Genomic DNA, 7,317 nt, shown 5'->3' with positions numbered 1-7,317 from the left:
GACTTCTTGCTCCCTTGGCTCATTCCACAGGATTGCTGCGTATCCTGCACTACCTCCAACATCTGTTGAGAAACCAGTATGTCCAATTCCAAGGCAAGGGCCTCCCCAAGGCTCTCAGACGAGGCGCTGCAAATGTTGTTTGAGGGGATGACAGCTAGCAGGGAGGTGCTCTTCCACGCATCTGGGAGGAAGAGGCCTGCCAAAGAAATCAAGGCTTTGTGGGTACAGCTTGGAAGGGATATAACCTCCAGATCTGTGCGCAGATTGGGAGGCTGTTTCTGTGTATTGATGAAATGCCATCCCTGTTGGAAAGCTTTAAAATGATTTGAAGCCAAAATGTTGGCATTGTGCCATCTGTTCTTTCGCCTTAGGCAGTTCCACATTGCGGGCTCCGCCACACTTGCATTGTCAGGTTGATGGCCTGAGTGAAAGGAGGCCAGAGAGTCATGTCCATTGTCAATGATGTCCTAGGATGGAGCCAAGGACATGTGCCAACTTTGGCAACCTATGCAAATCTGGCCATGATAAGTTCATCCCTTGTATCCCGGGCAGCCATGTGCTCGTGTGCTGCCGCTGCCGCTGGTCGATACACCAACGCTCTGACCTCCTCCTGCTTCTCCTCCACCTCCTCCTCCAGATCCTCCTCAGCCTCCTCCTCCTCCTCCACCTCATCCTTATCTGAGGAGGGCTGCAACTGAGCCGCTTGCTCATCATGAAGCTGCAAGCCATGGCGCTGTGCGATGTTGTGCAGTGCACAGCAGGCCATGACCATTCTGGAGACCCTGTATGGTGTATACTGCAGGGCTCCATCTGATCATTCAAGGCAACGGAAGCGCATCTTCAACAAACCAATGGTTTGCTGTATGGTGGACCTGGTCGATGTGTGGCCGGCGTTGTAGCGCTCCTCAGCCTCATTAGAGGGCCTCCTGATCGGCGTCATTGGATACTTCTTCAGGGAGTAGCCTTTGTCACCAAGGAGCCATCAATTAAGTTGGTTTGGCGGATTGAAAAGCGGAGGAACACTAGAGTGCCGCAGGATGAAAGGCATCATGGCAACTACAACAGAACTTGGCGCAAACATGCAAAAACTCTTTCTTGTGGTTACACACCAGCTGTACGTTGAGGGAGTGGAAGCCCTTTCAGTTGACAATGATAGCTGGGTTGAGATGGAGTGTCCTAAGGGTCACATGTGTGCAGTCTATGACGCCCTGCACCATTGGCATGCCTGCCAAATTTGCAAAGCCAACAGAACGTGCGGTTACACTTGCTTGATCCCTTGTGAACTGAATGTAATTGTGGGCCTTAGCAAAAAGGGCATTGGTAGCCTGCGTGATGCAACTGTGGGCAGCTGACCGGGAGATGCTGCTGATGTCTACTGATGATCCCTGGAAGGAGCCTGAGGCAAAGAAATTGAGTGCAGTGGTGACTTTGACAGCCACTGGTAAGGGGTGTCCACCCATTCCTCCGGGCACCAGGTCTTGCTGCAGCAGTCTGTAGATTTCTCGGACAACCTCTCGCAAAAGTCTGAGCTTCCTTTGGCACTGCTGCTCGCTCATGTTGAGGTAGCTCATCATTTGTCTGTAAACCCTCTGTGGGGGGTATCTCCTGCGGCGAGATGCCTAGATGCGCTGGTGCCTTCTGCCTTGTGCAGCATCAGGTGGCTGAGCAGGAGGTTGGGGCTCCTGCTGATGTTGCTGCTGAGCTGCCTGGTTCTGCTGCTGCCCTGGATGATCCTCATCCTCATCTGAGGTCCATGCAGAAAGAAAACGAATGGTTCCCATGCTGCTTGTAGATGCCTTCTTTGGGGAAGCGCTCATTACAAGTGGGGAGAGGGTCTTCCAAGGAGTTCCCACAGTTGATTGAGTCAAGCTGCAGCACCTCCGACTGGAAGGCCTCCTAAAAGTGCTCAGAGACCTTTCAAAGCCAAGGTCTGGAACCTGCAAGTGATCCTTGCTGCAATAAACGATGTCTTGTTAGACCAGCAGCAGTGAGGAGATCACCCACGAGTCAACCCACCAGGTTACCTGGTGTGGTTTAGGAGGTGCGTGGAGCATGCTGAAATGCTGGAAAAATCACGAGGGCCTCTCAAAATGGGCTTAGAGAGGCCCTTAACGAGCATTTAAGGATGTTAAATAGCGCAATGGCCAGCTGGGAGCGGGAGCGTTTCCCGACCTCCAAAATCGGCACTGGCAAAATCCCGCAGAGACGGGTTGGAGGCGGGTTCCAAACCCGACCTCTTTGAATATGATTTTCCCGGCTTTCCCGCCTCCAAACCCGCCTCCTCCGACATCAGAAAATCGCCCCCACGGTGTCTCGCTTGCCTGATGAAGTCATCGGGGAAGAGCATTTGGGCCGGAAGAGGCCCAAACAGGTAAGTTTTTTCATTTTAATTGCTGTAGACTCACCCCCCCACCGTTTCTGATCATGTGACCCCCATGAGACGGCCCCTATCTGGTGAAAGCGGGCAGTCTCCCAACTGTGCAGTTTTCTAATGCTTCTTTCCTTGGAATGGTTGGGATGTTGGCAGGCAGGATTTAAATGAGGCCCGGAGTTAAGATAGCCCAAAACCTGCCTTGATTTAAAATCAGGGCCATGCATGCCTGTATGAATAGAGGGGAAATCATATATAACATGTCATGAAAACAAATATAATTTTACAGCAATTACCACCCATCCTGTAGTGCTGCATTTGTTTGACCTACATTACTTATGGGGATTACCTGTTAATTTTAACTATTAACTAATATTCAATGATAAGTAGATGAATTGGTTTAGAGCAATTTGTGAGACTGCATTTTTTTTCAAGATATTTAGGTCATCTGCCTAATTAATTCATACTGACAACTGAAGTTTGTAACAGACCCCAAATATGCTGAACTTTTTCTTCAGATTTTATGCTCCAAAGTTATCCAGGTTCAAATTGCCTTCTATAAGCTACAATAATGGCTCTGGGTTCCAATGGCAAGCAGCGCTCACAAGAATCGCATCCTTACGCTTCGTGCCAGGTCTAAACTGGAGATGAATCTCTTACAATTTGAGGCTTTAAAGGAAGTTTTCCCTTTCAAAGGTGCCTAAATGTTTAACTTGTGTTTTTTTTCTCTTTACAGATGCTGACAGACCTGCTGTGTTATTCCAGCATTTTTTTTTATATCAGATTTCCAGCATTTGCAGTTCTTATTATTGATGTAAAGTAATATCCTATGCACTCATAATAAAAAGGTGAGTGACTCATCAGTTAACATCATCAGTCTCAATGGATGTCATGATATGACTGTTCAATGTCTGCTACCTTTTGCAAGGTACAGGGGGCACTGATGGTTGCATGTGCCCAACTTGAGCCCCACCCAATCTATCAGCAAGGGACCATGGGGGGGAATTTTTCGGGGTGTCATGGTGGGGGAAAAAAAATTTTGGGCAACTGGTCGGGACCCCACAGTCAACCTGCTGCCATGCGCCTTTCCCAGATGTCGGGTCTGTCAGCGCAGGACAGACCCGACATGCAGCGGTGGGAGAGGCAATTTAGCTCATTATGACCTTGTTAACAGCCCATTAAGATGCATTTTCAGCTCACCTTTACATTTTACGAGGGGTCGCCCACATGTTCCACGCTGCTCGGGGATCACGTCAGGTAAAGAGGTTGGCAGTTGTGACATCATGAAATGATCTCTTTACTTGACAGCTGCAAATGTGATTTAAAAGCTCCCATCTCCGAGCTGTTCACTTTCCAAAGTCAGAAGTTGTTGCTTACTGCATTTGGAAGACAAATTGAGCTTTATACAGGTTGCAACTGTTTGGAGTAAACTCTGTATCAAATGTCACCTTATTGGAACAACCTCTCTCATCATTGATAGATTGCTTCTGTCATCTCATGTTCACCTGCCATTTATTACATCACCATTAGTGCCATTGAAACTATCTCAGCTTGGTCCTCAGAATCCCACCACGATCAGCCCCAACACCAGCAGAACCAGGCACACCAGCAGCACCAACAACACTAACCTTCTCCACAATCAACTGATGCTGCACAGGACACAGGGCATCAGCACCCAACCACATTACTGCCCAGGATGCCAGGGATGGCCTCACCATGGCCACATTTACTTCACTTGACACTGTACACCCTGGCTGCCACATGATGCGCCAGGTTGGCACCACCCCACACAGATACCATAGACCATCCCTACAATGCCCAAACCATTCATTTCATAATCATAACCATTGCAGGGGGTACCATTATGTCTCACCATTCACTGCAACTCACTAAGCCATTTCCAAAGATTCACACAAATCTGTCCAAGAACACAAAGGGCTGGATTTTGCCAATGGGGAGCTTTTGGAGGCGGGACTCTCACTTGTCGGGTTTTAGTCCTGCCTCCATCAACTTCTGGGCAACCCACACTATTTTCCCTTGATTGACCTTGTTAAGTCCGCCTAGCAAGCTTAGCAGGCCAATTAAGGGAAAGCTGGTTACAGAGAACATGAGCATATGACGTTTCCTCTGTCAAAATTTTTTGACAGATGAATTGTCATTGTTTGACAGCTGAGTGAAGCTGGCAAACACTGACATTCTATGTAGTTTGATGAGTTCTTGAATTCAAGACTCATCAAACCTCTTTCTTTAGCAGAAATTAGATGGTTGCTGCATTGGAGAATGCAACATCTATCTGTCATCTCTGCCGTGGAGATGCGAGACTCTCCGTATACCTAACTCTTGAAGCCTACAGGAAGAAACAAAGGTAAGTAAACTTTTACTCACACTTTCCATTTACCTCACATACTCACCTCTCCACACTTGCACCTATCACTTACCTTCACAGCGCACTTTTGCACCCCTCCGACCCCCACAGGCCCACTACTCACCTCGGTGACCCTGGCGGGGTTCTCAGCCTTCAGGAAGCCCACACTTGTGTGGGTAAAATGGGGCTAATCCTCTTGTCTGCCTGTTAACTACCTGTTAACAGGCCATTAAGTGGCACTAATCCCCTTCCCGCCTCCAAGGAGATGTTCCCGGCATGGGTCAGCTACCCGTCTCCAGGCAAGATGGCATAGAGGCGGGTTGGGGCGGGATGTCATTTCTGCCATTTTCCCGGCAGTCCCGCCTCCATACCCACTTCCCCAGGGCTGGCAGTGCTTGTCAGTGTTTGTAGCCCCTCAATGCTGTAGAAAACTGACAGCACAACTGTCAAAGTAAATTTTCACATTGTCCCTTTAAGGAAACCGGCTGATGGCGCGTCATCAAATTATGTCATCAAACCCGTTTCCTTCAATTGTTGGCAAACACGCTGGGCGGGCTTACAAGCCCAATCAGGGGGAAATTGTTTTGGACAGCGGGCTGGAGCCAGCAGTGGGGCCGGGACCCTCCACCAAAGTCACCCGCCACGGACTCGCCGAGGTTGGTAAAATCCAGCCCTATGTCTGTGTTATAATTGTTTGATTTGGGAAGTCCTTTGGAAGACATTAGTATGGCAGAGCTTTCTAGCGCATGTTTCATTTTGATTATATGGTCGAAGGAGTTATGGGTATGAATAAAAAAGCAGTGAAAGAGCTGTAAGGTTGTGTGAGGGCTTGGCATGGATGAGCAATAAATGAGTATTGGGCTGGCAGGCAACGCTTTGCAGCATGCAGTCTTGGGCTATCTATCTTGGTGCACAATATTGTTGGATACTTTTAATTTGCCACATTCCTTAAAGTGTACCATCTTTTTCTACTTCTGTTTCCAGCTCCTGCAATTATTAATGGACAACATTCAGCTTGGCAAGCACATCTTACCAGTTATGGTGGCACTGCCATCCTCTGGAGAGAGTGTCCATGGAGTGATGAGAAGGTCTATGCTCCTTGAACTCACGACATGTAACAATATGTCCACTTCACCACCCAATAAACAGGGGGTCAGGTGCAGTGCAGCTTTGCCAATTATCCTCTGACTCCATTTTGTATGTCATGTTGGGTTTTCCATCCTATCATTCTCACCCGCCACTCCTCTCCCTCCATTAACCATATTGCATTTACAAAAGCTGAAAACTTAAAATGGCTCAAACAATTTTTATTTCCACATGCAGCCTCTTAACTTTAAGTCAGAAGTGTTTCAGCTTTTGTCTTCACATGTTGCATATCATGAAGCCTTGGGGTCACATATAAAGTAGTCATCCATTGTCCCATTAATATGCATATATCTCAATTTGCTGATACTAACAAATCTTGGTCTTCTGATTTGGGATTTATACACCAATGAGGCAACAGCACCATGGACAGCTCTTTCTAAACCACCAGACCCACAAAATTCCAACAGGACAAACCAGCAAACAAAAAACAAATTTGTTTATGAGATGTGGGCATCACTGGCAAGGCTAGCGTTTATTGTCCATCCCTAATTGCCCTTGAAGGTGGTGGTGAGCCACCTTCTTGAACTGCTGGAGTCCGTGTGGTGAAGGTGCTCCCACAGTGCTGTTAGGAAGGGAGTTCCAGGATTTTGACCCAGTGACGATGAAGGATCGGCGATATACTTCCAAGTCAGGATGGTGTGTGACTTGGAGGGGAACATGGAGGTGGTGTTGTTCCCATGCGCTTGCTGCCCTTGTCCTTCTAGGTGGAAGAGGTTGCGGGTATGGAAGGTGATGCCGAAGAAGCCTTGGCGAGTTGCTGCAATGCATCTTGTAGATGGTACACACTGCAGCCACGGTACACCGGTGGTGGAGGGAGTAAATGTTTAAGGTGGTGGATGGGGTGCCAATCAAGCGGGCTGCTTTGTCCTGGATGGTGTCGAGTTTTTTGAGTGTTGTTGGAGCGGCACTCATCCAGGCAAGTGGAGATTATTCCATCACACTCCTTACTTGTGCCTTGTAGATGGTGGAAAGGCTTTGGGGAGTCAGGAGGTGAGACACTCGCCATAGATTGCCCAGCCTGTGACCTGCTCTTGTTGGTAGCTTGGTTATGGGAGCCACCTTGCCAGGGCTTGGAGTCAGCAAGTGGCCCTAAACCTGTCGCTTGGACAACTTTTATTTAAGTGACTTCATGCCTTTAAATTAGAGTTGTAGTCCTTTAAGGTCTACACACTTGTGATACTTTGGTTAATCTCCCTACATAAACCCCAAGTGATACAGATAATATATTTACATTTTATTCCTGTGTTGGCCTTACCGCATCCAGCAATTTAGGCCTCGTGCATTGGGCCATTATTTTTTTTTAGTCAGATTCACTGAATTGATCCTATAATAACACTAAAAACACACTAAGTATGAATATGTCTTAACTTAAGTTACTAGCATACACAATTGCCATCATTTGTATTGTGGATGAGTGCAGCAAAAATTGCAGGGT

The 7,317-nt window shown here is 47.7% G+C and overlaps 1 long non-coding RNA gene across 1 annotated transcript; it reads left to right on the top strand.

The window, feature by feature from the left end:
• The first annotated feature begins 2,174 nt into the window (after positions 1–2,174).
• LOC147111491 (uncharacterized) lies at positions 2,175–6,069 on the top strand. The gene is made up of 3 exons (XR_015079840.1): positions 2,175–2,371; positions 3,108–3,219; positions 5,721–6,069. It is a non-coding gene; the product is annotated as an uncharacterized LOC147111491 (long non-coding RNA).
• The last annotated feature ends 1,248 nt before the right edge of the window (positions 6,070–7,317 follow it).

The sequence above is a fragment of the Somniosus microcephalus genome, chromosome 10 (genome assembly GCF_052327205.1).
Source record: "Somniosus microcephalus isolate GS21.2 chromosome 10, FLI_Smic_1.0, whole genome shotgun sequence".
NCBI lineage: Eukaryota > Metazoa > Chordata > Chondrichthyes > Squaliformes > Somniosidae > Somniosus > Somniosus microcephalus.
Note: the sequence above shows the minus strand (reverse complement) of the source record. Positions and strands in the feature narration are given on the sequence as shown.